General features: G+C 38.7%; 1 pseudogene; it reads right to left on the bottom strand.

Moving 5' to 3' along the window:
• Window positions 1–17,795, bottom strand: part of LOC131681024 (hydroxysteroid dehydrogenase-like protein 1) — a 63,550-nt pseudogene extending 45,755 nt beyond the window's left edge.
• Between the last annotated feature and the right edge of the window lie 10,007 nt (window positions 17,796–27,802).

Raw genomic sequence — 27,802 nt, 5'->3', positions numbered from 1 at the left:
GATGTGGACAAATCAACAAATTTTGTTTTGTAACCATACTCTTCAACTCGTAATCCGGAACAAGATGTCGGTTGAAAATGAAATTCAATAGCAACCTATGGGAATATTATACCTTTCATTTCAATCTTAGTTTGTAAAAATCGGTTCAGCCATCTCCGAGAAACCGATGTGGACATTTTGTTAACAAATCCGCACATACACACATACATACATACATACATACATACATACACACATACATACACACAGATATTTTGCGATCTCGGCGAATTGAGTCGAATGTTATATGAGACTCGGCCCTCCGGGCCTCGGTTAGAAAGTCGGTTTTTGGAGCAATTGCATAACCTTTATATATAAGAAAGGCAAAAGAATAATATTTAATTAGCTTAATCAGCATGAGTTCAATGTTATCTTCATGTGATTTTAATTTGGAAAGGTTGCTGGAATGGGTTTGAACAGTGGAGGATGCGTCAGAAATCCTTCATCTTATTTCGGTATACGGGGTGGATGAAGGAAATGCGGGCGTGAGGGTGGTCCAAGAGGAGGGGAGTGATGAAGGAGGGAGGTTTAAGGGCAAGGCGGGGGGGGGGGGGGGGCGGCGACGCAATACTCAACTGCATATTTTGCCTTCCATTTGAGACTTGGTTTGAGAAAATCGGTTCAGTCATTACCGAAGAACCGATGTGACTTTAATTGTGGAATGTGCCCGGAATTCCGGACTACCGGAATCGTCGATAGTGGACAATATATTCAAAGAATGTTTGATTGGCAATCAGTGATCTAGATCTACGATTAGAAGTAATTTGGTGACCATTTCAATAGTTTTTAGCCTCTGAGGTATTACGATTGTACCGATTTATATGGGAAATTCCAGTGTATCCTTACTAACACCCCTGTAACTACGAAAGCAAGAGTCAGAACCGAATGAAATTCAGCAGCAGTCAATGGCATTACTGTATCTTTCATTTGAAATCAAGTTTGTAAAAATCGGTAGAGAATTCGTTGGGGAATGGGTGTGATATTAGCTTAGGAACTTGGCGGGTTCCCCGGGGGCGTCATGAACCGTCATAGGTGGCCAATGTGGTCAAAGCTGCTTTAATTGATCATTAGTGATCCAGACCCGCAAACTACAGTAATGTTACATCAATTTTAATATGTTTTACATCATTTGAACATCATGGTGGTACCAGTTTATATGGGAATTTGCTGTGTGACCGCACTCTTCAACCCGTAACTCCGGAACCGGAAGTCGGATCAACTAAAAATTCAATAGCAGCTTATGGGAGCGTTATACCTTTCAGATGAAGTTTACGAAAATCGGTTCAGCCATCTCTGAGAAAATTGTGTGAGTTTAAATGACACACACACACATACATACACACACAGACATTTGCCGATCTCGACGAACTGAATCGAATGGTGTATGACACTCGGCCCTCCGGGCCTCGGTTGAAAAGTCGATTTTTACAGTGATTGCATAGCCTTTCTTTATATGAGAAAGGCAAAAAGGGGTATACAAATATCCATCTTAAAAGATAGAATAAAAAGAAATTATTTATAATTGAACACGATAACTTTTCTAAGATGGACGAAAATAAATTCGTGCAAACAACGAAATTGTTAGTAATACACACAAACCTTTTTTTAAATAACACCATTACGTTTCATTCACGAAAAATAATTTCGATATCGTACAATGTACACTTAATATGCAAAATACAAAAAAATTAAAATTTGTGAATGAAATGACCGAAATCTACTATTTACAATGAACGAAAATACTTCGTTACAGAAAATGACGAATGAACTCGTGCATTGCACGCTCATTTTTTCCATTTACGAATTTATATTCTCAGTGCATAATTTCTGAATTAGTTGATTTTTTTATCACTCCAAATTTCAAAATGGCGGTTCGCGTCGACCCCTGCACGACATCATCTTTGAACTTCAAATCCGCGGCCTGTTTCATTTCACAAGATTTATAAAATCTTTATGACTTATACTGCCTATGATCGCAAGTCAGTCCCATAAAGATAGGACATCCCATAGAAAACGGGACAAATATGCAATCATGGGTAGTATACATCTATGACCATTCCTGGTACATTTTGCATTAATATGAATCGGATCAAGACCTGTGCTTGATATTCGGATTAAATACATGGTTTCGAGATAAACGCATTTAATGCGGTTCACTATAAAAATTCAAATACATTAACAAACATTGGCTTCTAGAGAATATGTATGTAGGACATCGACTACCGTCATAAAGTGACTTTGTTGAAAATTTCGTACCAATTCCAACATACGCTATCTGTCTTCCAAATTACGACGGACTCAGAGCAAATCTATCAGCTGTAAGAAAAGTACAGCGTGCGTTATATACTCTAAAGCATTCGTTCACAGTCCTAAATTGATACAGCTAGCAGACTATGTTAAAAGAAATCTCCAGTGAATGATTTTGCGCACTTTCCACTAAGCTGAACGCTGCACTTTAAAAGTGTGAGTAATAAAGCTGCTACTGAAAACTGCGAGCTGCCAAAACACATGTATTTGAAGTTATAGAGATGGTACTCTCATAGACAGGCCAGCCGAACTAACCAGTCTTCGAGATAAATTGATTAGTAGAATGTTAAGTGCGTAATACGGTTCGAATCGAGTTTTTGTGCCACAAGCAATACTAGCATTGAAATAGTAATTTTTACTTGCTCGTCAACTTCTCACGCTGGCTTTTCCCAGATAACGAATTAACTAGGGTCCGGATTTGTTTTGTCGACTGGTATTTTCCCGAATGGGTTGTTTTGCCGAATTAAGTATAAAAAAAGTTATTTTCAGTGGTAATTAAATAGTATAAAGGATGATTCAATATTTAAATTTGACGAAAAGCATGGATGTGGGATGATAAATTATCGAATTAATAGTCAAATTGTAAAGAATAGTTAAGGTAATTGATAAAATCAAACTTTAAATGAAAATAGTTTCTCTTTGAGCGTCTTGGTGGAATTCCGAAAATGAAAATGTTGAAGATGCTGAATTTAAATGAAAATCAAAATGACTAAAGAAACGAAATATCTCTGAACTAATTCCTACTATCGTGATTCACTTGCTTCTCTTATTCATACACATAATCTTGGATTTATATCATTTCTACAAATATATAGAAAAAGTTTTACAAATTTGTACTAATTGAGATTTGAACATGACTGAACAACATTGTTTTCGGTAATACTGATTCTTCTTGACGAAAACAACAGTTTTTATGAGAATGCATAATATGTGTAGTCAGTCGATGAACTAAGGGAAAATGGAATACAAAAATCTTCTTCGTTATTTTTAAGAAAAGTGAACGACTTTTATTTTTCGGTTTAACTTATGCCATTTTCCGAAATTCCAACTGTTCTATATTTTTTTTTTTTTGGTTCATTGAGTAACTACAAGTCTATGTTTTAATTTCTTTATTGAATTTCCTATTTCAGACAATTGTATCAAGAGTTATCATGTCCGCCGCGGCACTCCTCGACATGGAAAGGGTTCAACGTCTTCTCTCCGAAAGCTCGTATGTGTGGCTTTGCCTAACTGAAAATTTTTCATTCATGATGAATGTATACATAAACCTTAACGAGAGGTCCATTGTCACCTTGCCATCAAAATCGTATAACAAAATTACTTTTAGTTTGAGCACTTTATAGTAGACGCCCCTTAAAAGACAAGTTTTATTTAAGACACCGCACTTATAATTTGATTACATATTTTTAAAAAAATATGAAAAACAATATATTTAATTTGTTCTTTAAATACGACCGGCATAAACTTGTATAGACAGATAACGTATGTATGCAATGACAATTTAATGCGAACGCGCGCACTGTTTGTTTAGTTAGTTTTTGCTTGCGCCGTTTTAGGATTTCATCAGAATGTCTATTTTTGAAAACATCACAAGATACAGAAAAGTCAAAATGGTCATAAACACTATTAAAAACATTACACATCGCCCTAATGGGTTCGTTCTGACCGTACTCTGTGCGCTGAAATTCCAGTCTTAAGAAGTTATGCGATCTGAGATTTCTAGGGAGCACATAGATATTTATTTGTGAGAGAATATCTGGAGCATCTATTTGACCAGTTAATATCTTCCCAACAAACACTGCTCTAAATGTGTTCCGCCTTTTCGCTAGGATTTCCATATCTAGCAGACGACAGCGATCGATGTACGGTGGTAGCTCTACTGGGTTACGCCATGGGAGAGTTCCAAGAGCAAAACGGAGGAATCTTGCCTGCACTGCTTCTATTCGGTTGATCCAAATGTTCGTATAAGGACACCAAATGGGTGCTGAAGCTTTCAGGACGGATCGAACTAGTGAAAAATAGAGTGCCCGTAAACAATATGGATCAGTGAATTCTTTGGCGATTCTTATAATGAAGCCGAGGTTTCTATTTGCCTGTGCTATAACATGAGAGTAATGATTTCTGAATGTCAGTTGTGAGTCCAGGAGTACTCCGAGGTCTCTGATAACTGTCATTCTCTCTAGCGATTCCCCTGAGATGGTGTAGCTCCAGAGTATTGGATTTTTTCTGCGAGTAAAAGATATTATGGAACATTTGGCCACGCTGAGAGCCAGCAAGTTGCGACTACACCAGTTACAAAAAGCATCTAAGTGTCGCTGCAGTGCCACGCAATCTTCTATTGATCGCACAATGAGAAATAGTTTGAGATCATCAGCGTATATAAGTTTACACCCTGGAGGTATAACATAGCAAACGTCATTGAAGAACAACGAAAAAAGCAACGGTCCTAGATTGCTCCCTTGAGGCACTCCCGACAAGTTAATGCAGCTGTATGACTCGCTATTTCCTAATTTTACAGATAGAGAACGATTTACGAGATATGATTTAAGCCACCCTGTGAAATTTGACGAAGCGCCCAGCCGCTTTATCTTTGCCAGTAGAAGAGAGTGATCTACACGATCGAATGCAGCCTTGAGATCCGTGTATACAGTATCAACCTGAGATCCAACTTCAATATTTTTAATACAGAGCGAAGTGAATTGGGCTAGATTAGTAGTTGTCGATCTGCCTGAAAAAAGCCATGTTGATCCTTCGATATGTATGCTTTGGTCTCACGAAACAGCACGTTTCCTACTAAAATCTCAAATAACTTTGATCCAGCGCAGAGTGAGGTTATGCCACGATAGTTCGCAATATTTTGCTTATCACCTTTTTTAAAAACGGGAAACATAACTGATTTTTTCCAACACACGAATTCTGACCACATTGCAACAAAATGCACATAGTGCACGCTAACTTTTACAAAATCACAAATGTTTATTTTCATAAAACTTTCAGATCGGAAATTCCGATTCAAGGGTCCTTTTGCTGGATTCTGCTGAATCGAAAAACTGCCTTTGGGTGTCACAAAGGGGTCAAGGTGAGTTGAGTGTGATCTATTTGGTAGATAAACTGCCCAGAAAACTGCAGCATCAGGAAAGGCCGAGGTGTTTCAATCTGTACTCTAGTTATCTGGACAGGATATCTTTGCTAAGAATGAATTTATTAATTTTATACTCATTCTAAAATATTTTTTAGACTTTGGTTTAGGTATTGAAGTGAATTGAAGGTGATCAGCGCCGTATGCTCGGTGAAAAAAAATCTTTATATGCAGTAAGTCAATACACTCAGGTTTTTTTACGCGGGGGATACAGGCCGTGTGAATGAAAACCGCGTAATTTTCAAAATCCGCGTAAATAAAGACCACTTAAATTTAAGAATCCGCGTTAAAGGGAACCTAGTTGACGGATACCGCGTAAATTTCAAAATCCGCGTAAAAAAAACCGCGTAAAAAAACTTGAGTGTATTCACAGTTTATTAGGAAGTGGTCTGTTAAGGAATTAATGTTTCATTGGTAAACATAATTTCGTTGTAAAAAAACTAAATAAAAATGGAGTTCAGAATTGCCCCGTAGGGAGGTCCTATTTACAGAGTTTACGAGACGGAAAATCGTAAAATTTTGCAAATCGTCATTTCTGCCATGGAGTTGTGCAAATGAAGTTTTATGACACCAAAATGCTAGCTCTGGTTTCAAACTACAATTAGGACCTTTGACCGATCAATTTTTCACATCTATTCACCTAAAAGCGCGATTTGCTCAGGTATGTCCGAATAGCCACGGGTTCCCCTATATGTTGAGAGATTTCTGTTTGCTTACGATTTTTTTTTCACCTGTAACGTTTCAGATGTTTAGGCCATTTTGAAATATTGATAGTTTTATGCAGCATACTCACAAATATTAATCTTTCAACAATTTGAACAGGTCGCCACATTACTTACAATACTTTGGTAATTCGAAGCACAAGTTTTGATTGTTTATAAAAAATCTGCAGAAATTGGAAAATAGGACTGAATATCTTCGAAGATTCTCAAAATACATAACGATTATTATTGAAAACAATATATAGCAGACAGTTCTTTATGAAAATCGTTTTCGCAATATGCAAATTTATTATATATTTATTTGACTACACCATAAAAAATATCCTAAAAATGCTTTTTTATTTCAATTCACGTTTCTTTATTTTACCTGGAGTGCTTGATACTTTGTGCATCTTCTTCGCAATAAGTTTTATAGGAGAATAATAATCTTTAGAAAAGCTTTTTGATAACTTTTTAAGAATAAAATCATACACCCCATATTCGAAATTTTGTGTCAGACGAGTGTCTCAGAAAATAGGTAGTGTCATCTCTTAATCAAATTGCAACCAAAAAAGTCAAACAAACACCATACTGATAAGTTTTCCGACCACTTGCATCTAAAATTTGTCTATACTTGAAACCGTGGAACTTTGAATATCCATGTGGAAAACGCAAGTATAAGGAAATTAAAAAAGCTCCGAAAATTCGCTTTAAAAAGTTGAATAACAACGCATAAAAAGAGAGTTTAGTTGAATATCCACTGCACAAAATGCAACATGCATATCAGTGTGGGAAATCCACGATCACTCTGCTTCACGATGTTGTTTACAACAACTTCTCGCTCAAGCAATCTAGCTTGGGTGTATTCCTAGATATTGAGGGTGCTTTTGACAATGTGTCCTTCCAGTCTATTCTGGAAGCGACGCGCGGTCATGGGATACCTGCATGTATCTCAGGTTGGATAAACGCAATGCTTAGTAACCGCATACTTTGCTCGTCACTGCGACAGGCTGAGATACGGAAGTTGAGTATTTGCGGTTGTCCTCAGGGCGGCGTTCTGGCACCTTTGTTATGGAACTTGGTAGCCGACGGCTTGTTGAAGAAACTCAATGGGCTTGGATTTCCAACCTACGTGTTTGCTGACGATTACCAAATACTAATTACTGGATTTTGCATCGGAACAATCTTTGACTTAATGCAACAGGCATTAAGAGCTGTCGAACAGTGGTGTCGACAAGTTAAACTATCAGTTAACCCAAGCAAAACTTCAATGGTTCTTTTCACGAAGAAGCGAATAACAACCGGTGTTCGTCCCTTGCAGCTCTTTGATTCTGAGCTACTGTGTGCAGATCAAGTCAAATACGTTGGAGTCATATTGGATTCCAAACTGAATTGGTCTTCTCACATTGAGTTCAGAGTCAAGAAAGCGTGCATGGCCTTCGGGCAGTGCAGACGAACTTTTGGAAAGACCTGGGGTCTCAAACCTAAATACATCTATTGGATTTACACGACAATTGTTCGTCCAATACTGTCATACGGATGCCTTGTGTGGTGGCAGAAGGGAGAGGTGGTCCAGTCAAAGCTAAACCATCTGCAAAGAATGGCGCTCATGGCGTTGACTGGTGCTTTCACGACGACTCCGACTGCTGCTCTTGAGGCACTTCAAACCATTACACATACACCTCAAACAAGAAGCACTATCATGTGCACACAGACTGCAGGTTACTGGGCTTTGGAACAGTAATCATGTTGATCTTGCTACCAGTCATACACGATTGTGGTCACAAATGGTTACATGGGGTGAAGATATTCTTACTCCCAGCGATATTACACTCACTTGTAGTTTTCCTTACAGGACATTCCATGTGAAGTTTCCCTCTCGAGAGGAGTGGTTGTCTGGCTTTATGGAAAGACAACAACAAACGCAAGTAGTCTGTTACACTGACGGTTCTCTGATGGAGGGACGTGCCGGTGCTGGTGTCTACTGTCGTGAAATGAGATTGGAACAATCTCACTCACTAGGTAGATACTGTACTGTATTCCAAGCAGAAATCTTTGCGATTATATGCGGGGTACAATCGGCCCTTCAACTGAGTTTGTCCGGCAGAGTTATAAACTTCTGCTCCAATAGTCAGGCTGCAATCAAGGCCCTTAGCTCAGACAAATCCCGGTCCAAGCTAGTGATCGCGTGCCGAACCCAAATCGAAGAACTAAGCATTGTCAACACTATCTACCTTGTCTGGGTGCCCGGACATTGCGGTATTACTGGAAATGGGCTGACGAATTGGCCAGGGCAGGTTCAGCGATTGACTTCGTTGGTCCTGAGCCCGCGCTGCCTATTTCGACAAGTTGGATACGGGAAAAAATACGGTCCTGGGCTTCGTCCGAGCACCGCAATTATTGGAGAAATCTACAAACGTGTCGCCAAACAAAGGCGTTTCTAGAACAACCATGCCCAGTGGTTTCGAAAAATCTCTTACATTTTTCGAAGCTCCACTGCGGCATGCTGACCAGGGCTTTAAACGGCCACTACAAACTCAATTATCACATGGCAACTATTCAGCGCGCTGAGTCTTTTTCATGTGATCTTTGTGAATCCGACTACGGAACCTCATATCATCTGATATGCAACTGTCCAGCGGTAGCGCAATTGCGATTTCGAGTCTTCAGCCGTCCTTATATAGACGAAACCATGTTTGGTCGACTGAAACTCAGAGACATACTAAAGTTTCTTATCCAATGTGGTAAAGAGCTTTAGGCTTATTCGCAGGCAAGTTGAACTACTTGTGAGTTTAACTTACCTGTTGTTTATTTTTGTTTTGTGCTGTTATTTTTCCCACCCTTCCAATTCTACTTCCTCACACGTCCTTGTCCTTTCCTTCCGCTCAGGAAATGATGAAAACACACGGTAAGGCACAAATCCCCGACTATGTACGCCAATATATTCTGATTCCTGAACCAAAAAAGTCAAACAAACACCATACTGATAAGTTTTCCGACCACTTGCATCTAAAATTTGTCTATACTTGAAACCGTGGAACTTCGAATATCCATGTGGAAAACGCAAGTATAAGGAAATTAAAAAAGCTCCGAAAATTCGCTTAAAAAAGTTGAATAACAACGCATAAAAAGAAACTTCAGTATATTAGCAAATAGATAATTTTTTGTGTAATGCAACGATCATTCAAAGTTTACCTTTAGCGTTCAAAGATAATTGTGAAAGAATATATTACGTATTATAACATCATCGTTATACAAAGTGTTTGGTTCATGATTAAGAATCTCTCAAGGGGTGATTTACTGTCATATTTGGAGAAAAAAATCGTTCTACACATACCATCAAATCTCTCTAAGAGTTATTGAACTTTTTGTGTAAAAACTTGTTTATCTTAAAACACCTCTAACTCAAAAAGTGTACCTCGTATTTTAAATCTTTTAGTTCCATTGGAAAGGTGGGAAAATTTTCTATTGAATGGTGTTCTCATATCTTTCAGCTAATTAGTTTTAATTACCTTTTAGATGTAAAGTAGTTAAAAGTTAGTGTTTTTGATGAGGTTTTTGTTAATTTTCTCTGTTCTCTAATTTTCTGAATTATGAATATAGCAATATCTTTTATCCAAAAGTTGGGTTTGAGGACGATTCATAATTTGTTCTTCAACATAATATTACTATCTCTTCTCGTTTCCTTGTAATTTCACTTCTAAACTTTTCCTGTCATTGACTTGCAAGTTCTTAAAAGACTCTTATGTAAAAATATGCTTTTTATCGCTATTACCAGGGCTTCATTAGAAAGCTGAAAAAAATTCCATTCGATGTATGTACAGATATTTTTTAATTAAGTGTACTAAATGACTCTTCACTAGTAAAATAACTTTTTTGGAGAGTTTTGTACTTATTCTAATTATTAATCAACTAAATTTATCGCTACTATTGTTCATTTGGTGCCCCTCAATATTCTCTACAACTTGTTATTTGACACTTTATCCCAATCGTTTTTCATTTCGCTGCAATTTAATAGTGACACAGCATGACGTCATCACAAATGTAATGGGTTCGAAATCGTTGTTTTTGCATATGAAACGAGAAGATAAGAATGATTTTGTTTCGAAACTAAAGGTGATAATTGAATGGAGTCAAAGGAAGAATTGTAGAACTTGCTGAGATGCATTAATTCAATGATAATAATGGTGAAGTTTATTATTTACTATTTTAAGAAAATAACGAAAATGCTAATAACAACATTATCTTTAAACTAATTAACTTATAAAAGAATACTAAATTCACTTAACTGAAAGCTTTTAATACATTTTTCTCTGCAAAATTTTCCTGGCTTTCGAATAAAAATAAGAAAAGGTACAATAAGTGCCATACTTTTTCAATAAGAGCTAGTATTAGTGAATATGAGATAAAAATATCCAAGTTCAATAACCCAAACACATGATAACAAGACAAGATACGTGTATCATGTCAAAGAACAAACTATACAACTCTTCAAGACTAACAATTTGAATTATTAAAATGGTGATGTTACCTATTAAGATTATCGCAAAGTGAACGAAAAATCGATCAAAATTGTTAAATTTTAAATAAATTACTGTGAAAAGATTACTTAACCTCATTAGCTGAAACATTTGAGGACATTTTTCAGTGGAAAATTTTCTCACCTATCCAATGGATCTAAAAGATTTGAAATACAAAGTATATTTTTTAAGTTAGAGCTATTTTAAGACAACTAAGTTTTTAACACAAAAATATCAATAACTTAGTAAAGGTTTAGATTTCATGGTATGTGTAGAACGATTTTTTTATCCAAATATGACAGTCAATCATCCCTCGAGAGATTCTTAACCATTAGCCAAACACCTGCATATTTATGCCTGCATAAATTTCATATTAATAATCGAATGATATCACCAGAACATATAATCTTGATATAAGTTTGCTTGCCTTGCTGATTGGGATATCATAAAGGTAACACAATGAGTAATAAATATCAACATGAGATACAAGTTTGATAGCCTTATGTTATGACATTCTGATTGGGTGAAAATGGCAGAGTTATCCTAATTCATTTTTTACTTATCTTCACTTATTTAATGAAGCCAATCAAGATTTCAGCGCCCCGGCCAAGCGCACGCTACGGGCTTGCATAATGGTACCCAGTTTATATTTGAAATTTACCGCTTGCATAACCTTTCTATATGAGAAAGGCAAATTTTTTGACCAAGCATATAATATCTTTATGTAAGCCGGGTTACATTATACAATTCAATTGATTTGTCCTGTTATGTTATCCAATAGAAGATGGTAGCTAACAAACACGAATAAACGTAATTCTAATCTATACAAATGAAAAATACAAACTAAATCTTGTATTGTATAAAGTATAACTGCTAGATTCAATATCATGATTTACCAAAATTGTATGGTGTTTGAGAATATATTTTATCAACATTTTATTTAAAACAATAAGTGTTAAGAATCAAAAAAAATCGTTTAAACTAAGAATTTCCAAAAATAGAATGTTGTCCCAAAAAGTTTTCCGGGAATCAAAAACTTCATGTTGATTTAAAATGATTTCTAAATGCATTGAAGATCGGGATCTGATTTCAAAGCAAATATACAAGTTTTGCGAAAATTTTCTTGATGCCTTGGTAGTGAAAAATATGTCTTGAAAAACAAAAAAAAAATAAAAAGGAATATTTTTCTTGGGATTTCGAACACTTTCAATTATTGAATTTTCTAAACGAAGTGAACCGCGGAACAGAATAAAATTAAAAATTACTAGGGGCTCAGGGTTTCTGCTAAACCGTTACGAAGAATCATGGTCATATAGCAACTTTGGATTTAAATCACTTTGCTTTATTTTAAAATAGTTTCAACGTGGGTATTAAGGTACCCCAAATTTCGGATACTTTCCATTCTTTTCGGTTTCAATAAATTTTAATTTGGATTCGTGTGAGGACCCTTCGGACCCTATATCTGACTACATTCTTGCCTAGTTATTCGAGCACTTGTGTTCAAAAACTAGTTAAATTAGTATTGGTACATACTACTCATTTTATGGTATGTAATTAAACTATATATATTCCGACTTCGAAGCATTGGACATTCAAATCAAGAATACGTTTGCAAATCCTCCGATGATGATAATTTCTCAGCTTTGTTACCAATGACAAAATGATCGAGCATACTATTGATTAAACACTATCTATAAAAACCGAAGTCCAATCTTCATATTACATCGCGCTTCCTAATGCAGCGAAACGTTCCACCACTAAATGACCAATGTTGAATTCTCACACAACGGGTCATAACCTCCTGCAGGCACAGGGACCACCCAAGTCGAAAACCAACTGCGCCTCCCGATGACGACGACGAAGACGATGACGAGAAGCATGTTTCCATGTTGAGAGAGCATAACCCGAAAAGCTAAACAGACAAACAAAATTAAAAAAAACGCTGCTGAAAACGAAAGCATCCTCCCCTCATTTTACCTCCTCTCCAGCAGCCAAGGAAACATCGCGTACACCGAGTCAAGGAGTACTTGACCAAAACTACGATTGTTGGGTCTCCTCCTGAAGCGAAGAAGCTGCAGCGGTCCGCAGTGGTAACTACAACCATCCCAAAACCCGAACCGACTTTGTGGCTAACTGTCACTTGAGCTGTGTTTTCGGTTTTTTTTTCAGCGGTTCCCGTGTCCAAAACTCCAATGTAAAGAGGTGGGTGTGGTAGACCCATTGACAACGTGCGATAATCGACCACTTGAGAGCTGTTGATGAGTAACGGATTTGCGGGTGCCTGGGACCATCTTCTACCGGCTGGCTTTTTGAGTTAATATTGTGACACTTTAAGTGGATAAACTTCGTCGGTGGGAAAATTTTATGAGATGAATGAAACGCTGTCTAGTGCTGATCGTTTGTTTGCTTTTTTTCGGGAAAACCTAGCCCCGATATCACACCAAACAGAGTTTAATTTTCTGGAGAGAAACAAAACTTGCTTGTAATTTGTCTCAAAACCGTTCCGACAGCATGTGATGACTGGTTTCCATGTAGCTGCTAACGAGAAGACATTACCGTTGGTCCCATTACTGCAATTATCGGAACTGATCGCCCGTCGTCTGCTCTCTTCAACTGCACACAAAGCGCACGATAAAGAAATCGACCAATAATTGCTATTATTATCTCTTAATCAACCGGACCGCTACAACCCGTTGCAGGGCGAACTTACTCTTATTCTGTCATCTTCGATAGCTCCAAAAGCCGCGGAGATTTCCCATGGCAAAAGTATGATGGAAACAGTTCGTCGCTTGTTCTCATTGATGTTAAAATGTGTTGTTCTAATGGTTTTGTTTTCATCAGGTTTGCCAGTGTTGAACAAGGAAAATTTGGCGGTACTTATATTTTACTCTCAATGGATCAATGGATTTGAAAAATATTATCTGACTTCCCAAGATTTAATTTGTCCTTTTTAGTGCCTTTGGTTATCCGTGTATATCAACTTCTATCATTTGACAATCTGGTCGAATAAGAGGTTCCATATATTGTCTGGACACTGCACAAAAATATGAGTTCTGCCAGTTAAATCAATTATAATGGTAACCCAGGGTTGCACAATCGCAAAAGATCACAACACCACAGCTTATTCCTAATCCACAGAAACAAAGCAACCCTTTACAGACAAACTCGAGAGTCATTAACCTTGCCAGGCCACAAGTGGTGAGATTGATGGGCATCAACAACCGCTGGAAAATGGGTTAAACTTTGAACTAGATCGCTTGATCTTAGCAGGCGGCTGCCTGCTGGTTGCGTCATCAGCAACCCGTCCAGCTGCGCTTTTGATCGAACGCATGCGCCTGTGATTTCGCGATTCATTTGCGCCTGCTTCACCGAAGACGCATGTCCGTTGGTTTTGAGATTTCAGGCAAATAGTGTATCACATAAAGGTGATCTTTGTTTCGGAAGGTACGAGGAGGTATGTTTGAGAAAGCCGCACTGACTCTGATCCTATTAGCTTAATCTCGATGCTCGAGCAGTCGTCTGGTGGGCTTTAAGTTTGTTGCGCTCTTAGTGTTTGCGATGATGCTTGCCCCGAAGGTCAGGACGGTCGATCTGCACTTCAAAGGATCTCAGATCGATGAGGTGCTCTGATTGAATCGACTGCTTGTGTAGATCGAATAGAAACGTGTGCTAATTTTGCTGTCTGTCTCAAGAGTAGAATTGGTATTCATTTGGAAATCCAAAAATCAAGAGCTTCAGAAATTGTAGGATTTAAGAAATTTTGGAATCCATGCTTCAGAAACTAAATGGAAACCACTCAGTCGAAACAAAATTCAAGAATTTGTGAATTCATAACGAACCAAATGGGTCTGGGTCACTTCGCAGAAAGCCATTTCGCCGAAGGTCATTTCGCCGATTTAAATTTTAATTGACTGATATTTTACCAAAAACAATTTCAATGGTTATAAATAAAAGGTAAATTCAATCTTTTGACCCAAAAAAAACAATATGATTTGATCAAATATTGATTCAATACGCAAATTTTGAACAATGAACAAGGCATATAGTAAAAATATACATACTTGGCATAACAATTTCAAAGAACTACTACGCTAGTTGGATTCTGCTGTTGTTAAAACCGCATATCAATCGGCCTTTAAAAATTAAAGACAATGATCAAACATGTTTTCAATGCCATGCTACACTAGAGTGACAGGAAAAAAATGACCCCTATCGGCCCACCCCTGAGTCGATTTCTAGTCCCACCAGGAGTACTTGTTCCAAATTTGAAGCAAATCGGACAAGTCTAGCTACCGGACCAACGTGCCTGAAGTTTGCATGAAATTTTTCAACAATTTACATGGAGAAAAGCCACTAGCTCACATTTTCGCCGCTAGGTGGCACTGTTCACATTGTATTATCACTGTAAGTGAAAATAAGAAAGATAATTTAATTGTCTACAACTTTGTCGAAGACTGCTAGTGAATCCGGCTTTGTTAAAAGAAGTTATTAAACTTTTAGCGAAGTGATGTCTGAGTCAGTTTTCCATAGGGCCTATCAGTGCATGGTTGTGCATCAGTACTCGATTCCCACGAACTAATCATTTTTGTGAAATAACCGTTAGATTTAGCTCAATAGTATGTTCAGAAGAATTTTAGTAAATAAAAGGAGTCATGTTTTGGTTAGAAAATTTTAGTTCCACATTGTACCGCATAGAGGGCGCCAACACTAACTTTTCAACGGAGAGAGATAGAAATTAGATGTCTTCCACAAAGTTGTAGAACAGGCATTTTGCAATAATTCTCCCGAACATCTCGATATTCTATCTCACTTCTACGAAAAGTTAGTGTTGGCGCCCTCTATGCGGTCACAGTTGGAACTAAAATTTTCCAACCAAAACATAATTCGTATTATGTGGTATAATTCTTCTGAACATACTATTGAGCTAAACCTAACTGTTATTTCACAAAAATGTATAGTTCGTGGGAATCGAGTACTGATACACAACCTTGCACTGCTAGGCCCCATGGAAAACTTACTCAGACATCACTTCGTTAAAAATTTAATAACTTCTTTTAACAAAGCCGGATTGACTAGCAGTCTTCGACAAAGTTGTAGACAATTAAATTATCTTTCTTATTTTCACTCACAGTGATAATACAATGCATACAGTGCCACCCAGCGGCAAAAATGCGAGTTAGTGGGTTTTCTCCATGTAAATTGTCGAAAAATCTTATACAAACTTCAGGCACGTTGGTCCGGTAGCTATACTTGTCCGATTTGCTTCAAATTTAGAGCAAGAGCTCCTGGTGGGACTAGGAATCGAATCAGGGGTGGGCCGATTGAGTTTTCAAAAATTCATTATTTTTCTGGGCAGTCTATGCTACACTAATACCATCTTCCTTGGTTAGTTTTTGACAACTATCGATCGTCCCAAATAAAAAATCGAATTTGTTAGTAGTGGCGTGATGTAGTGGTCCAACCAGTTCGCTGGTAACTGTATACCAAACAACATAAATAGTAATTAAAAAAAATCTCAAAAAAAGAACAAAAAATTAATAGAAGTAATTTGAAATTTGAGAATTTGTAGATTCAATATATTATATTGAGATAATATTTTGCACAATCTTTTTAATGAATATACAATTTAAATTGTATTTGAGATAGCATTGATGTAATCCATTAATTCATGCTAGTTGAGTACAATTTTCTTAAATTTTTGGTTCTTCAGTTCAACGTGCTTTTTTATTATACCACCGCCTCCAGCCAGAAAAGTAACAGCGCGACCTGCTGCAGCTTTTTGTTCCAACTGCATCTCCTTTATAATTCGAATACTGCTAACATGTCGTCCTCCTACCAATGCGGTCCAGCGGTTATGCCAAGATTCAACATTATTCGTTGTCCTCGGAAGTCCATTTTTTGTGTTTTTATAAATGGACCACAATTGGGGTGGAAAAAGTGGTGGGTTTCGTTTTCCAGATCTTCTTTGTTTTTTGCGGCCTAGAACGTATGTTTCTTCTACATACTTTATTAGCGGAGCCATATCTGTCGGAGCTGTCTGCTGGATGAGAGAAAAGGCTCTAGAAATTGCTTCTGATGGTAAAAAAGACAAAGCACGCAACTTTTTAAACAAAAGTGCTGCATTTCTGTTTGTCGAAATCACTGGAACCAGACCAAGCTTGTGGAAAAATCATCCAATTTGCGAAGAATCAGAATATTCGTGATGAAAAGCATTGATCATGCCCTTCTCGAAGTCTGTCAGGATCATTTCTGGAGCTAATTCAATGTCTATCTCAGATGCAACTGCTGTTAGCTTTTCGAGAACTTTTTTTGTAAAGTTCCTCCGTCTTATTGGTCATCAACACGTAAACTGCTGGAATGGTATGCGTGTGTACTGGTGCAATACTTAAATGAATTGAGAATAGTTGTCTATAATCCCCGGGGACAGTATCAAACGTTGCATCTGCGATCCAGTATCGAGCTTGGTGCAGTCTTTTTATGTCTTCGGTTGATGCGAATAATATGGCATGGCCCTCTTCGATACTGACTCTTCCTCTGAAAAATTGATCTCCGTCGACGGTCCGCTGATACTCTTCAGGTATTATCAAATCTCCCGAGTTCTCGTCATCAGCACTTCGAGACACTTTTGACCGCGCTCGTTGCACAAGCTTCCTCTGAGCGTTCGAAGAAACCTGCAGTTGGAGCTTGTTTGATACCCCAATTGCGGCAGTTCTAGCAATTCTCACTGGTGGACCACTATCGCTTGCCGCATGGCGCTTTATTGACATCCGCAGTCTAATCGCCTCCACTTCTATTGGATCAGGTGCATGAAAATGATCTGATCCGGTTGTCATGACAACATGTGCCGTTCCACGTTTCTTCGTTACAACTCTTGCCGTGCAGCTACTGCGTTCTTCATTTCGTCTGTTTCGGTTCCGACAATCCCAATAGAAAGTATCGTCCGTCTAAGTAACGAAACATTTTTAACACTTTTGGACATTTAAAAAGTCGTATTTAACTTACGTGCTTATTTAAACAGTACAAAAAGCCTTTCCAGTAAAGAATATCGCCTCCTCTGGAACTTTTCAAAATTTCCGGTGAGGCTTCCATTGTGAAGAATGTTATACGATCTATTTCGTTTTGAACGTGAGAAGAAAATAATTTTCTTCTAGTGAACTTTTCATGGCTTGCTAGGAATATTATAGAAACGATAGCCGAAATACAAATGTGGTAACTATGGTATCACTAAGTGTTATGTTGTATGTTGTTTATGTTATTTTATTCACAATTTGATAAAATGTTGTAACGAGGTGGCTGCTGACCCGCAAAGCATTGATTCACTCGTCGCCCGGTTTGCTCAAACTTAGTGGTTTCAATTAGTTCAGCACACGAATAAAAGCGATGTGGCGTAGGCGTAATGAATTACCTAGTTTGCAAAAAGTTAAAAATATTCTTGTTTGGAATATTTACGACAGCTTTTTCGTTGCATATTTGCCGCTGTAATGGAATAAATAAATAGCAGCGACGCCTAATGTGGCTACGCCACATCGCTTCAAGTCAAGTGCTGTCCGACATCGCTCCGCTCCGTCGGACTTAAATTTAAAAAAAAACCCTATGTTTGAGTAATCCGGGCAAACGAGTGGATCACAGGTTTGCTTGCGAGTGGCCGCCGCTTCCGACGGCGGGTCGGCGGCCACCTCGTCCTGCGGATCCTCAGCGGTTTTGCGCCGCTTCGGATCCTTGTCCTCGGTTATGCGGCTGGGCCGCATCACACTGGCTTCGCCGCATGCGACATGCACATGCAAGGGCAGTGTAATAACCGAAAAATGGAAAAGCCAAACTGACTTTTTTATTTTAATTTTCTTTAATTATCTATGCTTTTTATAAATGTGATTTAATTTTAAAATATTAATCAAGGGCAATATACTTCGGGATTGATTTTCTGGTGAAAGGTACATTCTGAAGAATTATTTCCGGATATTGAAATTGTTAGCAGAATAGTTTTGTGTGGTAATTATAATTTCTAGGGAAATTTCTTTGACATTATATTTTCTAGAGAATGTTTTGGCAAAAAGTTTTACAACCACGTTGGATTGTAGTAAACATCGTAAATAGAACTTTATATTTAATTTCGGGAATGATTATTCAATTGAATAAATTTGCTACAATAGCAGTAATATAATCCTGAATTGCTTAGGTATTAAAATAGTTAAATTTGCGGAGTCGTTCATTCTTCTGAGCGTGTGACATACCCTTAATATTATTTAACCATTGAAATTACTTTTGATACGGCATGGTTAATTCGATGAAATGACCCATTCGGCGAAATGACTTTCGGCAAAATGACCTTCGGCGAAATGACCCGCCCCCGAACCAAATAAATACAAATGACAGGGTTGTGTATAATGCAAGGTTAGTCCACACAGTTAAAGCACTTCAACGCATTAAAACAGCTATAACTTTAGGTTTTGGCAATTTTTTTCTCATAAAACCGGTAAAGCCAATAGCTGAGACAATTGCTCTTCATCGGAGTACTAACAGTAATTAGCATTACGTTTGGAGGTATTGTAATTAGTCTAAATAGATTGCGCAGTGCTGCCAGCGACAGTTTCTGTTAGCGGTGAAAATATTATTTTGATATATCTTCGTAACAATAGCTGCGATATGTAAAGGAGTAACCCCCCGCCACACACCGCTGTTAAAATATAGAATGCATTTTTATCAAGTAAAAAAATTGGCTTGGATTAGGTTGGCGGTTTTCAGAGTAATCGCAAAACCTTTCTATCTGAGAGGCAAAAAATTAGTATTATGATGCTACAGGTATATGGGTAATTCCCATGTGACCCCACTAACCAACCTGTAACTCCGGAGCCGCAAGTCCGATCGGGATGATATTCAATAGCAACTAATTGAAGCATTGCATCAATCATTTCAATTTTTTTTTTATTTCAATTATAGAGGTTTTAACCTTAAGGTCATTCGCCTCTTCGGGTTAGAAAAATCTCTTAGGAAAAATTTCTAACCCTATGTGCGGGGTCGGGACTCGAACCCAGGTGCGCTGCATACAAGGCAATCGATTTATCAATACGCTACGCCCATTTCAAATTAGGAAGATGATGGAAATAGGTCAAGAATTGTCTGAGGAATAGATGTCGAATTAACTCTGAGCATTGGCAAGTTCTGCGGGGCATCAATCGTCCTAGCTGTACAATTTGATCAAAGCGATTACGAGGCTACAAATCTCAATAACTTAACATTAATTTTAATAAGTTTTGCGGCATCTAGATTTCATGGTGGTACCAGTTCACATGGCGATTTACTGTATGACCGCACTTCTAAACCAGTAACTCCGAAACCGGATGTCGGATCAGAACTAAATTCAATAGCAACATGTGCCTTTCATTTGAGCAAATCGGTTTGGTCCTATCCGAGTAACCGATGTGCGATTGTTGGTCACATTCACACACATACGCACACACAATTTTGCCGAACTCGACGAAGTGAGTCGAATGGTATAAGAATTTTGTTCCTCTGTTAAACAGTCGATTTCCAAAGTGATACTTCTATGCCTGATTATGTTCAATATAACCCTTCTATAGGATAAAGGCAAAAAGGTTTATATGAGAAATTCATGTATTATCGGATTCTTATACTCATAACTCCAGAACCAATACTCCGTTCAAATGAAATTCGATAGTAATGAATGTTAATAGTATACCCTCCATTGAAGACTAAGATTGTGAGAATGGGGTCAGCAGTATATGAGAAACAGATGTGAATCTAATTTCGAGACTTGGCCATTTCTTTTAATCTTCCGGAATCCTCAACGGTTCGCAATGTGGTCAAAGAGACTTTGAATTGCAATTAGTGATCTGAACCAAACATTGCAAGAGCTCATTTTAATTAGTTTTGCATCATTTAGTTAGAATGACTATACCGGTTTGTAAAGGAATATCACATGTGACCGCAACTCAACTCATAACACAGTAACCAAGACTGCAATTGAATGTAATAGCAGTCAAAAGGGATGCTGTAGCTTTCATTTGAGACTAAATTTGAGAAAATCGATTCGAAGAAGCAGGTGTGAATTCAATTCAGGAACTACGCCATTTTTCCGAAACTTCCGGTTCCGCCGAAGGTATCCAAAGTGGTCAATTTGGGTTTGCTTAAGCATCAGTGAGCTGAAATTATAAATCCAAGCAATTCAGAACAAATTTTATGAAGTTTTGCATCTTTTAGATTACATTTTGACAGGTCTGTAGCGGTGTCTTCTGGCGCCCTTGGCGAAGTCCTAGTTCTGCGCCCTTTTGTTGTTTATCTTGTCTTTCTTTTTCAGTTCGACATTCAAACAATAATTGATGTAAATGGAAATGGCACAATAACCCTCTACTTCATTCATGCTTGACTGTCGTTCAGTTCATGTGAATTCTAGTCAACAATCTTTAACTGTACTAGGTGTTTGAAGCCGACGGAGGGAGCATCTATTCAGAAGACTGTATAGCATTTGCACCACGAAAAAGACTCTATGCAAAATTTTAGTTCAGTCGGATTTAATTATTCTGACAAAAGTTGCCTCTCTGGCACTTAATTTAGCGATTTCAAGGATTTCATTAATTAAAAGCTACATTTTCAAACTCTAGTCCCATTGAATTCAGAAAATTTTCATGTACTACAAAGGCATCAAATTTTGCATTGGGACTTTTTTCGAGGTGCCAATACTTTTGAGGTGTGTCAGGTTGGAAAATTCAATACTGAATGGACAATTGGTTCGTGGATTGTTGATTGTTGCGCTCGCGGGCTCCTCTATTTCCACGTAGCTCAAAGCACTCCTCATCTTCCCGAATGACCAGCCCGACTGGCATCATGCTCGCTATCACGCAGGATGCATCGTGTGATACCGTGCGGTAGGCAGATATCACTCTGAAGCACATCACGCGGTAGGTGCTCTCCAGTCTCTGTAGGTAACTGGTTACCCTCAGTGCTCTTGACCATGACGGGCCGCCGTACCTGAGGATAGATACGGCAACGCCTTCCAGTACGTCTACTGGCGCACACCTTTGAGCTGTTGGACATCATCCTCGATAGAGCCGCAACAGCAGTCGACGCTCTCTTGCATGTATAGTCTGATTGTATACTATTCCCCCGAAAATCATTCCCCAGAAAGCCATTCCCCAGAATTCCACTCCCCAGAATATCATCCCCCAGAATATACTATTCCCCAGAAAGTCATTTCCCAGAATGTACCATTCCCCAGAATTCCATACCCCAGAATGCACCATCTCCCAGAAAGTCATTCCCCAGAAAAGTTTAACTTTTTTTATTGATTTGATCTTTTCAAACGTACTACAGTCGTGATTCGCTGGTTGGACATTTTTTAACTGGACCTCCGCTGGTTGGACCATTGTCCAACTAAAGAGCGTCTTAACGTCAAAATCTCGTGTCAAATTTACTTTGACAATCAATCTGACAATGTTTATAGACGTGAACAGATGCATTTACACTGCCAACATCTCTTTTGGAGAGTTTTTGACACTTCTAAGTCGGTCCCCACACTATCAGGGTGGGTTGCTGGCGAGTTACGGCGGGTTGCCTAGAACAATGTTTGAATAGCCTACCGCTCGCCAGCATGTATTTTAACACGCCTAGCCGCCATTTCGTTTCGTCTAACTAGCGAATCAAATTCGTTAGTTGGACTAGGCTGTGGCCCAACCAGCGAATCACGACTGTACTCGTTCCCACTTCCATCGAACGACATTCTTCGACTCGGTCACATTTGAAATGATTTGCATTGTGTTGAAACCGGAAGTTAGGATAACATTGTTTATTCCGAATTTAAATAAAGAATAGCTGACTTTCCCGAAAAACCATTCCACAGAACTAAAATACCGAAGTGTTTTCCCCAGAAAGAACTATTCTCCAGAAAACCATATCCAGAATGAACCAATGCTCATAAGTTCATTCCACAGTTATAACCATTTCCCAGACATTTTTTTTGAAGTGGGAAATTATTTTAATGAAAATCAAAACATTTTTTCAGTATGTTGGCCATATTGCTCCTCTCGAAAAGTGCACTGGTGGCAGCATTAGACTATAGCAATATTTTTACTTTTCTTTTAATAATATAAACATACATATAGGACAAATCGCAAAATACAGTACAGGTGTGTTTTTCAGTGCCATTTAACAACAACCATAGAAAGCGGTAGCCCCCTTACTAGGATCCAAAAGAATGAAACAGTGTTATGTAAGTAAGGTTATTTGGCGAAACCAAAACTTTCTACATTACCTAAGTCAAGGTACTGATGCATGATGCACGATGTTAAGCTGGTACGGATAAGCCGTCGAAAGCGGCGGCTCCTCGCAAAAATGTCGTTGCACCAATTCGGCCAAAACACTAGCTACACCTTTTATGAACGGTTCCAACCACTCATTTACAAATTAGTCAACCCTCAGGCCCAGGAGCAATTGGTATATCCCCCGTATACTTGTGCATATGTCAGTGGCGCCATAATCGGAAATGCGACAGTCCCAACTAGTAATATATTAAATTCAAAGTGATCAGTAACATTGACGAATAATTGTTGTCGAGTATTATGTCTGTAACTCTGTGGTATAAGTACCATTTGGCGTAAGGTATGAAAATAGTTTCAAATGTATTTAGTGCAACCTGTTTGAGTAAACCGAGCAATCGGGTGGATCGTACATTTGTGTACGAAACATTCCCAATACAAAAGAAAGATAAATGCTCTAAAAACCCACGAACCCATTTGTCAAAATATGCATTCATTTTAATATGGATTCAACCAAAGCTTCAAAAAAGGAATCAACATATATGTTTGAATAAACCGGGCAGACGAAAAGATCACAAGTTTGCGTGCAAGAGTTACTTGGCGTACAAATTCAAAGAACTGCTCATGTTTGAAAGAAGGAACCAAGTCCTATGTTCGAGTAAACCGGTTATACGAGAGGATAACAGGATTGCTTGCGAGAGGCCGCCGCTTTCGACGGCACATCTTCAGCAGCTTAACACCGCATAAGTTCCTTTAATTAGGTATGCGTAAACCTTTGGCATAACCACAAATAATGACCCAGCAAACCACTAAGCACTAAAGTAAGCAGCATATTGACTATATAAGAGCTGTCCAATGTTTATAAGCTTTATATGGGCTTCACAAACGTTTATAAGCTGTATATCAGCTTTGCAAATGTTTATAAGTTGTATACAAGCTTTGCGAATGTTTATAAGCATTACGAACATTAAGCATTAAAATAGACCGTATATGGGTATATGAAGCTATACTTTAGAGCCTAAAAACCATGTAGTTGTAAGCCGTAAGCGGTAGTCAGCAATGCCGTTATAACGCCGTTAATGGTTGACATTTCTATTAATCAAAAACAATGAAGTCCAAATCAAAACAAATATGAGATGGCGCACTTTGTAAGCACAAAAAAAGCTTATCGGCTTAGGAGTCATAAACAAATTAAAGGGAATCAAATCTTTGAGCCATAAAATGATAGGAAACTGCGATGAATAAATTTTAGTTTTGTGTAGGAAAGGAGGTAATTTGAAAAAAAACCTGTTTTAATCCACCTAGAGGTGCAATTGTGCCTTTCTCATTTCTCCAAACTATGATTTAATAGCTGGTTCGTACAATATAACTTTATGGAAATGTCTTTCATTCTTATTACACTTGGTAAGTATATATAAGAGCACCTTTTTGCATTCATCGCGGTATCGGTTTGAATCGGAGTTTTCTATGTGATCGACCTCCACAACCCGTAACTCCGGTGCTGGAAGTCGGATGGAGATGGAATTTAATATCAGTTTCTGGGGACGCAACACCTTTCATTTGAGACTAAGTTGAGCAAATCTAGCCATTTTCGAGAAACCAATATAACCGTTATTCTGACTTTGGATGCTTCCGGATCCGTCGATGGTGGCCAGTGTGGCCAAAGAGACTTTGAATGACTGTTGGGGACCTAGATCTACAAATTCAACAGTTGTGTTTACATTTTGGAAAAAAATCACCTTTTTACATTCATCGCAGAATTCGTTAGAATCGGGATTTGCTGCGTGATCGTACGTATCACCCTGTAATTCAGGAACCAGAACTCGGATCCACACAAAATTCAACAGCAGTTGATGGACCTTTCATTTAAAATTAAGTTTGTCAAAATCGGTTCAGAAAATTCCGAGAAACCGATTTGGAAAAATCAACAAATTTTGTTTTGTAACCATACTCTTCAACTCGTAATTCGGAACAAGATGTCGGTTGAAAATGAAATTCAATAGCAACCTATGGGAATATTATACCTTTCATTTGAATCTTAGTTTGTAAAAATCGGTTCAGCCATCTCCGAGTAACCGATGTGGACATTTTGTTAACAAATCCGCACATACACACATACATACACACATACACATACACACATACATACATACACACATACATACACACAGATATTTTGCGATCTCGGCGAACTGAGTCGAATGTTATATGAGACTCGGCCCTCCGGGCCTCGGTTAGAAAGTCGGTTTTTGGAGCAATTGCATAACCTTTCTATATAAGAAAGGCAAAAGAATAATATTTAATTAGCTTAATAAGCATGAGTTCAATGTTATCTTCATGTGATTATAATTTGCAAAGGTTGGTGGAATGCGTTTGAAAGTGGAGGGAATGGGGGTTTAGTAGAGTGGGTGTGGAGGATGCGTCAGAAATCCTTCATCTTATTTCAGTATACGGGGTGGATGAAGGAAATCTGGGCGTGAGGGTGATCCAAGAAGAGGGGAGTGATGAAGGAGGGAGGTGTAAGGGCAAGGTGGGGAGGGGGGGGGGGAAGGGGCGGCTACGCAATACTCAACTGCATATTTTGCCTTCCATTTGAGACTTGGTTTGAGAAAATCGGTTCAGTCATCACCGATGAACCGATGTGACTTTAATTGTGGAATATGCCCGGAATTCCGGACTTCCGGAATCGTCGATAGTGGACAATATATTCAAAGAATGTTTGATTGGCAATCAGTGATCTAGATCTACGATTAGAAGTAATTTGGTGACCATTTCAATAGTTTTTAGCCTCTGAGGTATTACGATTGTACCGATTTATATGGGAAATTCCAGTGTATCCTTACTAACACCCCTGTAACTCCGGAAGCAAGAGTCAGAACCGAATGAAATTCAGCAGCAGTCAATGGCATTACTGTATCTTTCATTTGAAATTAAGTTCGTAAAAATCGGTAGAGAATTCGTTGTGGAATGGGTGTGATATTAGCTTAGGAACTTGGCGGGTTCCCCGAGGGCGTCATGAACCGTCATAGGTGGCCAATGTGGTCAAAGCTGCTTTGATTGATCATTAGTGATCCAGACCCGCAAACTAGAGTAATGTTACATCAATTTTAATATGTTTTACATCATTTGAACATTATGGTGGTACCAGTTTATATGGGAATTTGCTGTGTGACCGCACTCTTCAACCCGTAACTCCGGAACCGGAAGTCGGATCAACTAAAAATTCAATAGCAGCTTATGGGAGCGTTATACCTTTCAGATGAAACTAAGTTTGCGAAAATCGGTTCAGCCATCTCTGAGAAAATTGTGTGAGTTTAAATGACACACACACACATACATACATACACACACACAGACATTTGCCGATCTCGACGAACTGAATCGAATGGTGTATGATACTCGGCCCTCCGGGCCTCGGTTAAAAAGTCGATTTTTACAGTGATTGCATAGCCTTTCTTTATATGAGAAAGGCAAAAAACGGGCAAAACCATGCTTTTGTTCGTCAGTGAGTAAAATCAGCTTCTAATCAAAATCGTTCGATTTAATATCATTCATATAACCAAATGCCCAAATGAATCAAACAGCAAGCGCACTGGAACAACTTTATCCCATAGCTTCTAGAAGCTTATGTTCGAGCCTGGATCAAACGCTGTATTGAAAAAATGTTAAACACATGTGGCTGATAGATCATGAAAGATAGAAAGAAAGAAAAACAACTTCTCCTCCATTTTTATTTTGTTTTTTTTTCTCAACCAGTACACAAATTGTTTTGACATTCCTCCATAGGCGCGGTAGAAAAGTGGGAGTAGGCTGTATATCAGCCGAATATTTCGCCAAAAATGGCTTTTGAACAGCACTCATGTACAATATGATGCCTATAAGCTCAGTTCAGGCATGAAATACTGACTACATACGGGGAACGTGCCATTTTAGCCAATATATTCTGATTCCTGAAGCTCAGTCACCCTTGTTCTATGCGCGGCTATAGAACCGATAACTTTTCTGGGGAATGGGGCATTCTGGATAATGGTTTTCTAGGGATTGGTACATTCTGGGAAATGCCTTTCTGGGGAATGGTACACTCTGGGGAAGGGAATTCTGGGGAATGGCTTTCTGGGAAATGGCTTTCGGGGGAATGGTATACAACCGTATAGTCTACGTGGCTGCCGAAGGTCAGCTTGTCGTCTATAATGACTCCGAGAGACTTCAGACTTCGCTGTGAAGTGATTGCGACTTCTCCCACATGGATAACTGCATGCTGTGCCGACTTGCGGTTGTTAACGATAACCACCTCCGTCTTATGCTGAGCGAGCTTCAGGCCTCTCACGCTCATCCATTCCTCCACCGTGTTGATCGCGTGTTCTACAGTTAGTTCTACCTCAGGGATTGACTCCCCGTAGACCTCCAAGGTTACGTCGTCGGCAAAGCCGACTATCTTGACGCCAGGAGGGAACTTCAGTCTCAGAACCCCGTCATACATGAGGTTCCATAGCACCGGGCCTAGGATCGAGCCCTGCGGGACTCCGGCGGTAATCGGAACCCTTTTCTGACCGGCATCGGTATCGTATAGCAGTACGCGGTTTTGGAAGTAACTTTCCAGGATCCGGTACAGACCCACCGGTAGGCTAAGCCGGTATAACGAGAGCGCGATGGCATCCCAGCTTGCGCTGTTGAATGCGTTCTTCACGTCAAGTGTCACTAACGCACAGTAGCGAATACCTCGCCTTTTTCGTTGGATCGCTATCTCGGCAGTATTTATCACTGAGTTGAGAGCGTCCACTGTGGACTTACCCTTCCGAAAGCCAAACTGGTTGCTTGACAGACCGT

The sequence above is a fragment of the Topomyia yanbarensis genome, chromosome 2 (assembly GCF_030247195.1).
Source record: "Topomyia yanbarensis strain Yona2022 chromosome 2, ASM3024719v1, whole genome shotgun sequence".
NCBI lineage: Eukaryota > Metazoa > Arthropoda > Insecta > Diptera > Culicidae > Topomyia > Topomyia yanbarensis.
This window is presented reverse-complemented; position numbering and strand designations above follow the sequence as displayed.